A 7,656-nucleotide genomic window follows, 5' to 3' on the forward strand; every position below is an offset into this window, starting at 1 on the left:
TTGTAATCTTTTTGATGACATATTCATTATTGCGTCGCTTCTCGGATTAAAATAGTTCTACCTACATTTTATTTATTCATTTTCTTTCAAAACATAGAGAATTGCCTTAAATTGATGGGTAACATCGACATATGGCAAAAAATTGGTATTGTCTAAAAGCTGTCTTGATATATCAAGTTAATATATATTAACATTGATATTCATCATGTAAATATTCAGAATACCTTCGCATGGTCGATCACGAGATAGCGGTTCGATGATCCCTCTTATCTCTACTCCCCATTATTATATATATATATTATTATATTATAATATATATAATGATTATATATATATATATATATATATATTATATATAGATATAGATAGAAGAGAGATAGATAGATAGATAGATGTTTCGATAGATAGATAGATAGATAGATATAGATATAATATTATATAAAATTTATATAGATATTATATATATATATATTATATAAAATATTATATTAAATTAATTTTTAAATATATAAATATATAATATATAATAATATAATTATATATAATAATATATATATGTATATAATATATATCAATTATATATAACATATATATATATATATATATATATAATATATATATATATATTATAAAATGAATTGTGCCACGGAAACCCCAAATACCCACAATGCCCAGACAGTAGGGCAGGGCATGGATGGCAGCAGGGCAACTGCTACCATCCATCGGAGTGAAATATGCTAATCTACAGAGAATTGGTCCAAACACAGTCGGCCGCTCGCCTACCCCGTCCGGGCCGCAGAGAAGCCACCAGGTCTGTGCGGCGGGATGAAGCAGCGGACAGACTCTGCCCGTGATTACGCGGAGGATTCTTTGCTGTTATTATTATGGGGACGTATTTTGATTATCTTATTCATGTTTTACCCCGCACTTTCCCTGGTGCCTTCCGTGCCCTCCCCTACTATCGGAGCCAAGACTGTGTGGGGTTGGGGGGGGGGGGGCACATGTCCCGCATTATTTCCCTCCCGGGTCGTGGGGCGCGAGAGGAGGCCGTCCATGTCGCGTTCGTCGCTATTGGTCCTGCGATGGCATTCTTCATCATTGTGTATTTTCCAGTGGACAAGGAAATAAACCACCATTTTTCAATTCAAAATGATAAATTCAATAATAATGATGATATGCACTTTGTAAACACACAGACATACATACGCACGCAGAAGCACGTACATACACACTCACATCCACCCATCCCGTTAACATAATGTATATTTAGTTGACCTCGACATAAAAAATCCTTCAAATCATCACAACGCCGAAAACCTACCCCCCCCCCTTCTAATCTTCTCTCTTTAACTTCCCTTGCAAAAGCGGCCATGAGAGAGACAGATGGACTCCCCCTGCCGTTGGCGTGACAGGTGTTTCTCCCTCCTGCGCTGCGTTTCTGTGTCCTGAAAGTCCTTCGCTGGTGACGCCAAAAGAACCTTCCGCTTCCCTTCCCTTGGCCACGATAGTCCGGGGTCCTGGGCTCGCCTCCTGCTCCTGCTCGCGATCTCCGCTGCGCTCCCCTTGTGGAAGGTAGTGTCCTTGGAATTCCCACGTCTGCATTTTCATATTGTTTTACTTATTACTCTGTCTTTGTGAAAAACACATTTATAAAAAATTTAGGGTGACACTCAACCAGGAGATTCACTGTCACCATCTGTGTGCACAAAACCAGTTTAAATCTTTCATACATGCTGCTGCAAGAGAAGATGTCCCACCAGTGTTCCATTAGGCCCACCCACTGGCCCTCACAATGCCAACGTGGGGCACCTGTGTCACCTCGACAGTATTTGGTTAAAAAATTTTAAAAAGTGTTTTAGATCCCCCTTTACAAAGAAAAATATAGACGTACATTTATGTTTAAACCCAAAGCTACATGTTGCCATTTTTTCCCCGAATGGCAGTGCCCAACACCTACTTTAACTTAGTGTTTTTTTGGGAAAAACATAATTTGCTTTTTCACCGTTTTTCCAAAGAAAACGAACATCTACGTACAACTGTCTACAGAAAACCCTCAAGCACTTTTTGGAAACCAAATAGTGAGAGCTTCTCACCCAAAAATATTTGGTCCGGCTCTTTGACAGTATATTAAAATTTTGCCCCTTTCCAAAATTTTGCTTCCAAACACTAATATATGCTTTTTTTTAAAAAGAAAGGCGTTTTTGCCCCTCAGAATTTTTTTTATAAGCCTTTATATTTTATTTTTTTTGTCCTACCCCGGGGTTTTTCAAAATTCGATACATCCCCCGCCCCCCCAACATCACCGTTCCATTTTGTTAAGCCTAAAAGATAAAAGAAAAAAAAAATCAGCAGTCTTAATTCACCTAAATCTAATACAGTATTCCGGAAAGACAGGACTGTATATTCTTAATATGAATAATGACGAACAACGAACCTACCTACCGCCCCCACGCCACCCACCGATGGGGTACCGCGGGCCTATATGTAATCATGGGTAAATTGGGTCTGTTTTACACAGAACGCATAGGCGAAGGGATAAGTCAAAAGGAATTAGCTTAACTGGGAGCAGCGTCCTTTTTTTTTCCATAAGGGGTCACAACAACAACAAAAACAACAACTCTTCAACTCAAAATAATTAGAATATTGAGTCGACAACCTCTAACTGACTTGACTTTCTGGCAAAGTTACCACCATGACGGCAAAGTGTTTGAATGCGATGGCAAAACCCAGATTTCGGATTAGTAAAGCTCAGTAAAGCATTTGATATTCGGTTAAGATTTTGTAAAACTCAAACATATATTACAATCGTATATAAGCTTTACACCACGATACTAGGTAAACATTGATTATTAAATATTACTGCTTTCCGATCTTAGAATCAGTGTCCACATCCACAAGAAACCCGAGTCGAGCAAACAGTACAAGCATTTACTTCCGTCGCTCTAACAAGCATTGCCCACTACAGGCTTGTTACTTATTAAGCGACGTTTAGTTTCATGATGTTTTCGCTCACTTTTTATTTAATCTCATGTTAATGCCATTGATATTTGATTAATGGACTATTTTCTTTTCGCATTGCCCCTAAGCAATTATCTTTGATGTTCAGTTTTATTCCACTCGAGATTAAGATTGTCTTTATATATAGTCTAAAACCCTATAAAAGAAGAAAGAAGAAGATTGTCTTTGTAGACATATAGAAAAATAAATATTATTTAATATATAATATATATTAAAATAATATATATATATATCTATAATATATACATAATATTTTTTAATATATATTATATTATTATTATATTATATAAAATATTATTTATATAATATATATATTTTATTAATAGTAAAAATTGTTTTTTTCACGTAGTATAATTTCTCAGATTTAAAAAATTTTTAAAACGTTAGTGAATTTATAGCCAAAATTTTGTTATGCAAAATGGCTACGACGCAAATTTCTTTACGGGAAAGAAGGGGTGAGTTCCTTCCTCCTCCCTTCCCCACGTCCGACGGCTTTGTCTTAGTTGCAGATTGGCTGAGGTATATGCAAAATGACAGACGTGTGTATATGTGTCTATGTGTATGTGTATGTACATGTACGGACGCCGATGACAAGGAATCCTGTGTGGGGAGCATCGCGCCCTCCGAGACCCGCCGCGACGCCCATGACAGGAAACTGGCTTGTTAATCATAGATATCAACTGACGACAGGATGTTTATTAGAGCAGCTTAGATAAAGCAGAAAAACACCTCGCACAGGGCCAATGTCGTCCTGCGTGCAGTGCCTTAGACCAACTATACTCCGGCAAGCAACGGCTGCATTCAGAGCGCCAAGGGACGGCTAAATGGGGGTGGCGGGAACAGCTATCCAAGTAACGGGGGTTTCCCACTGACTGTTTTCTTCCTTGCTTTTTTTTTCGTGGTTAAGGGGGGGTCTCTTTGGGCGGGGAAATCTTATTCGGAAAAAGGAAAATGTGGTTTAACTTGGTATATGTCTGTTTCAGATAATGTCTTTTTTCCCCCATTTTCTTTAAAATGTTATTTAACTAACTTTTTTGGGCAGTACGATAACTTTTATATTGCTTAGAAAAGAATCTCATTCTAAAAAGGAGAGAGGGTTTTTCATGCTCTCTTCCCCTTGTTTCCCTGATGGGCACGGTATAAAGGGCCCAGAGAGAGTTCTGAAGTAGCCCCCATAATGATGGGGTTTCCGGCTCGGGAGGCAGGATAAAGACCCGGCGGATATCTGCAAACGAACTGGCTATGCAAAATTTCCAAAAAACCAAGGCGCAGTTTTTTGGGAAGAAAGAGACGGGGGCGGCGGGGATGCCAAGGAATTGCAGCGAAGGAGCTAGGTGGGGGGAGCAGGGGACTCCTGAGGGAGGTTTGGGAAAAAAAAAAAATAAATAAACTGTATTTCCTGCTAATTCTGGAGTCTACGAACTAGTTTTTTGAATCACAATGGTCTCTTGCCGGGTGACAATCCATCGTACTATTTTTTCTCGCAACCAAACAATGTCAAAATTGGGGGGGGGGACCCCGTAAACAAACCAGTAACACATAGATATGTAAACGTTGTTTTTGGCCCTGAAAGACGTCACTTCTCTTTTTCGTCGGGGGTAAAAAAAACCCAAAAAAAGCAAACAATAAAAAAAAAAATTTTTCCTACTTTTACATCGCAAATCAGCTTGGTATACTGCCCGAGGTACAAACAACCTCAATCCTTTTTTAAAGGGAAAAGAATGTATTTTTAGCCGGCTTATCAAAGAGGGTTGGCATTCGTACTTTATTTTTCGGGTGATGCTTGATCATATTAAATGAAAAGTGTTTGTTCTTTTCGTTTTTTAGTACTCTTTTTTGGGGGGACGGGGGTTTTGTCTATTACCCCCCCCCCCTTGTTTAAAATGCCTCCCTCGTTCCGGCACAGGGAGGGGAATGGTAAAGCTATCCAGTCATTTTATTGTTTTTATGGTATCCCCGTTTTTAAATGCGTACATCAGCCATCAGCTTTATGGATTCTTTCTTTATGTAACCGCTCTTTTGAATTAAATTTGTACGTGTTTGTACGTTTAATTTTTGATCAGGCCCTTTATACATTTGTATATATGTACAAAAATTTGGGGTGTAATTTTCTTGAAAATTAATTTTGCTTTTGCTTCAAAAATTTCTGCTTGTGGAGTTCGCAAGTAGAATGTTTGTGCTTATCTCGTTAGGATATAAAATATTTTTTGTAGGAATAAATCTATTTTTGGAAAAGAAATTCTAAACTAAAGTCTTTAAGGTTTCTAAATGCCCCTATTTAGATCGATATTTTTATTTGATAAAATGTATTGGTTATAAATGTAAAGATGTTTTGACCACAGGAGAGCAAAGGCGAATTGCCCCAACCCCCACCGACATTTCATTTACTATTCTTATTTTTTAAGGCTATTAACATGCAAAATTTAGCGTAGAACTAAGAGTGTAAATCTTTAAAAATACTGAGATGCCTGAAAATGGCTGAGTTCCTTAAATTGTTTCGCAAAGAAAAAAGGGGAGGAAGTCCCGGAAGAGAGAATGGATCGCCATTCTCCTTCAGACCAATCCCGCCTCTCAACCCGCACGGGTCTGCATCGCTGTGGGTATTTAAAAAACTTATTTTTTCTCGAAAATTGAATTTTTCAGGAGGGTAAGTGACTTTTGATAAATACTAAAGCCGTGTGTGTAGAGCTATTGAGTAATAAAAAGGGTCACCCCCGTTTACCCCACCACCAACAGCCCACCACCCTTTTTGGCCTTGAAGACCAAAAACGAATTAGTCCGTGGCAATGATTTTTGACTGCGTCGAGGAATGAGTTGGGAATGGAGCAACGGATCAAAGTAAAGTACATGAAAGAAAAATCGCGAAAACTCGAAGGGAAGGACTGACTGTTTGTTCGTCCAAGGAAACGACAGAAAGATGCGAGGGTGTTGACTGCCTCGATCCCATCTCACCTTTATTCTTTTTATATCTATTTTCGTGACTATTATTGATTTGTATTAGTAGAAAAAAACACAAAGGATGTCGAACTGAATTTGATTTTTGTTTGATAAAGATTTTCCTTTATCCCCTTTTTTTTTCTTTAATATTTATTGTAATATGCACTGTTTTAAAGTTTATGTTATAGAATAAAGGAAACTGGATAAAACTGGAAGTTATATTTCTATGTCCGGTGCATCTTCGGCAGACACTCAACACGGGAATAAATGCGAGCCACCCACGAGCCTTTTCAAAGACAGTAACCATGCTCTCGTAGGTGGGCGATACTCTTTTTGCGACATAATCGAAAGTTTGTTACCTTCACTTGTATAAAGTGAAGTCTCTCTCTCTCTCTCTCTCTCTTTCCCCCTCTCTCTCCTCTCCTTTTTCCCCTCTCTCTTTCCCCCTCTCCTTTACCTTTATACCACCCAAACACCCAGGCAATAATGGACGTGAAGCAACAAGGCGAGTAAATATGCATCTGATTTTTTAAAAAATAAATCAGAAATATTTATTACTTCATAACAAAGAAATACCTTGCAGAATAAAAAAAAAGTAGCTGAGTTTTGTTAGATTGAAATATACTGAGACGGTCATTAGTTCTGACTCTGGGAGTAATTTGGTAATCGATTGCAAGAAAATATAATCGATTACTGAGAAATTTCATGTTGTATTGACATATGATTACAAGTAATCGATTACGCCCACCATTACTGCTCAGTTCGAATCTAAGTAAATAATTTTCCCACAAACCTCGGGTAGTTGCGGCAATAACGATAATGTAATTTAAGAATAAAGTTTAATAAATTTGGTGGTCAGTAACACTGACCTTGTTGCCTGGTGCAGGGGTTCTCGAACTTTTTTGGTACGACCCTCACATTCCAGTCTCACGATAACTCGAAAAAACCCTTTCTGAAGTGAGGACACACATTTCAATGTAAGACTATGATCAACATTATTTTTTGAGGGAATTTAACAGCAAAGAAAGCAAAATACCTAACGTGGCTTTTTTGATCATTATCGGCAAAGGGTAGGTCGACCACCCCATGGCAAATTGTAGACGCTTTTGGGTGGGTATGGGGGGAGAAAAAAAAGAAGGAAGGGGAAAAAAAGGGGGGGGGAGGAAAAGGGGGGAGGAAGAGGAGAAGAGGAGGAAAGGAGAAGGAGGAGGAGGAGGAGGGGGAGGAAGAGGAGAAGGAGGAGGGAAGGGAAAGGAGGGGAAGAGGAGAAGGAGGAAAGAGGAGAAAAAGGGGAGGAAGAAGGGGCAAAACCCCGACCCCAAAAAAAACGGGAAAAAGGAGGAGGGAGGAGGGGAGTGGGGAGAGAAGAGAAAAAAAAGGGGGGAAAAAAAAAAAAAAAAACAAAAAAAAAAAAAAAAAAAAAAAAAAAGGAAACAAAAGAGGACGGGAAAAAGAAGAGGAGGGAAAATTTAAAACAGGAGAGAAAAGAAGGGGGGCCAGGTAAGGCGAAGGGGGATGGGAAAGAGGGAAAAAAAAGGAAGGAAAAGCCCAAAAAATTTTTAGGGAAAAAAAAAAAAAAAAAAAAAAAACACCCAAAAAAAAAAAAAAACCAATTAAAAAAAAAAAAAAAAAAAAAAAAAAAGGGGGGGGGGGGGGGGGGGGGGGGGGGAGGGGGGGGGGGGGGGGGGGGGGGGGGGGTGG

At 38.7% G+C, this 7,656-nt stretch overlaps 1 protein-coding gene across 1 annotated transcript in view; it reads left to right on the forward strand.

Moving 5' to 3' along the window:
- The window catches only part of LOC119574700, a gene marked incomplete in the record, with an annotated part of 93,915 nt that overhangs the window by 1,163 nt on the left and 85,096 nt on the right, over positions 1-7,656 (forward strand).

This window comes from Penaeus monodon, chromosome 6, assembly GCF_015228065.2.
Source record: "Penaeus monodon isolate SGIC_2016 chromosome 6, NSTDA_Pmon_1, whole genome shotgun sequence".
In the NCBI taxonomy this organism is placed as follows: domain Eukaryota; kingdom Metazoa; phylum Arthropoda; class Malacostraca; order Decapoda; family Penaeidae; genus Penaeus; species Penaeus monodon.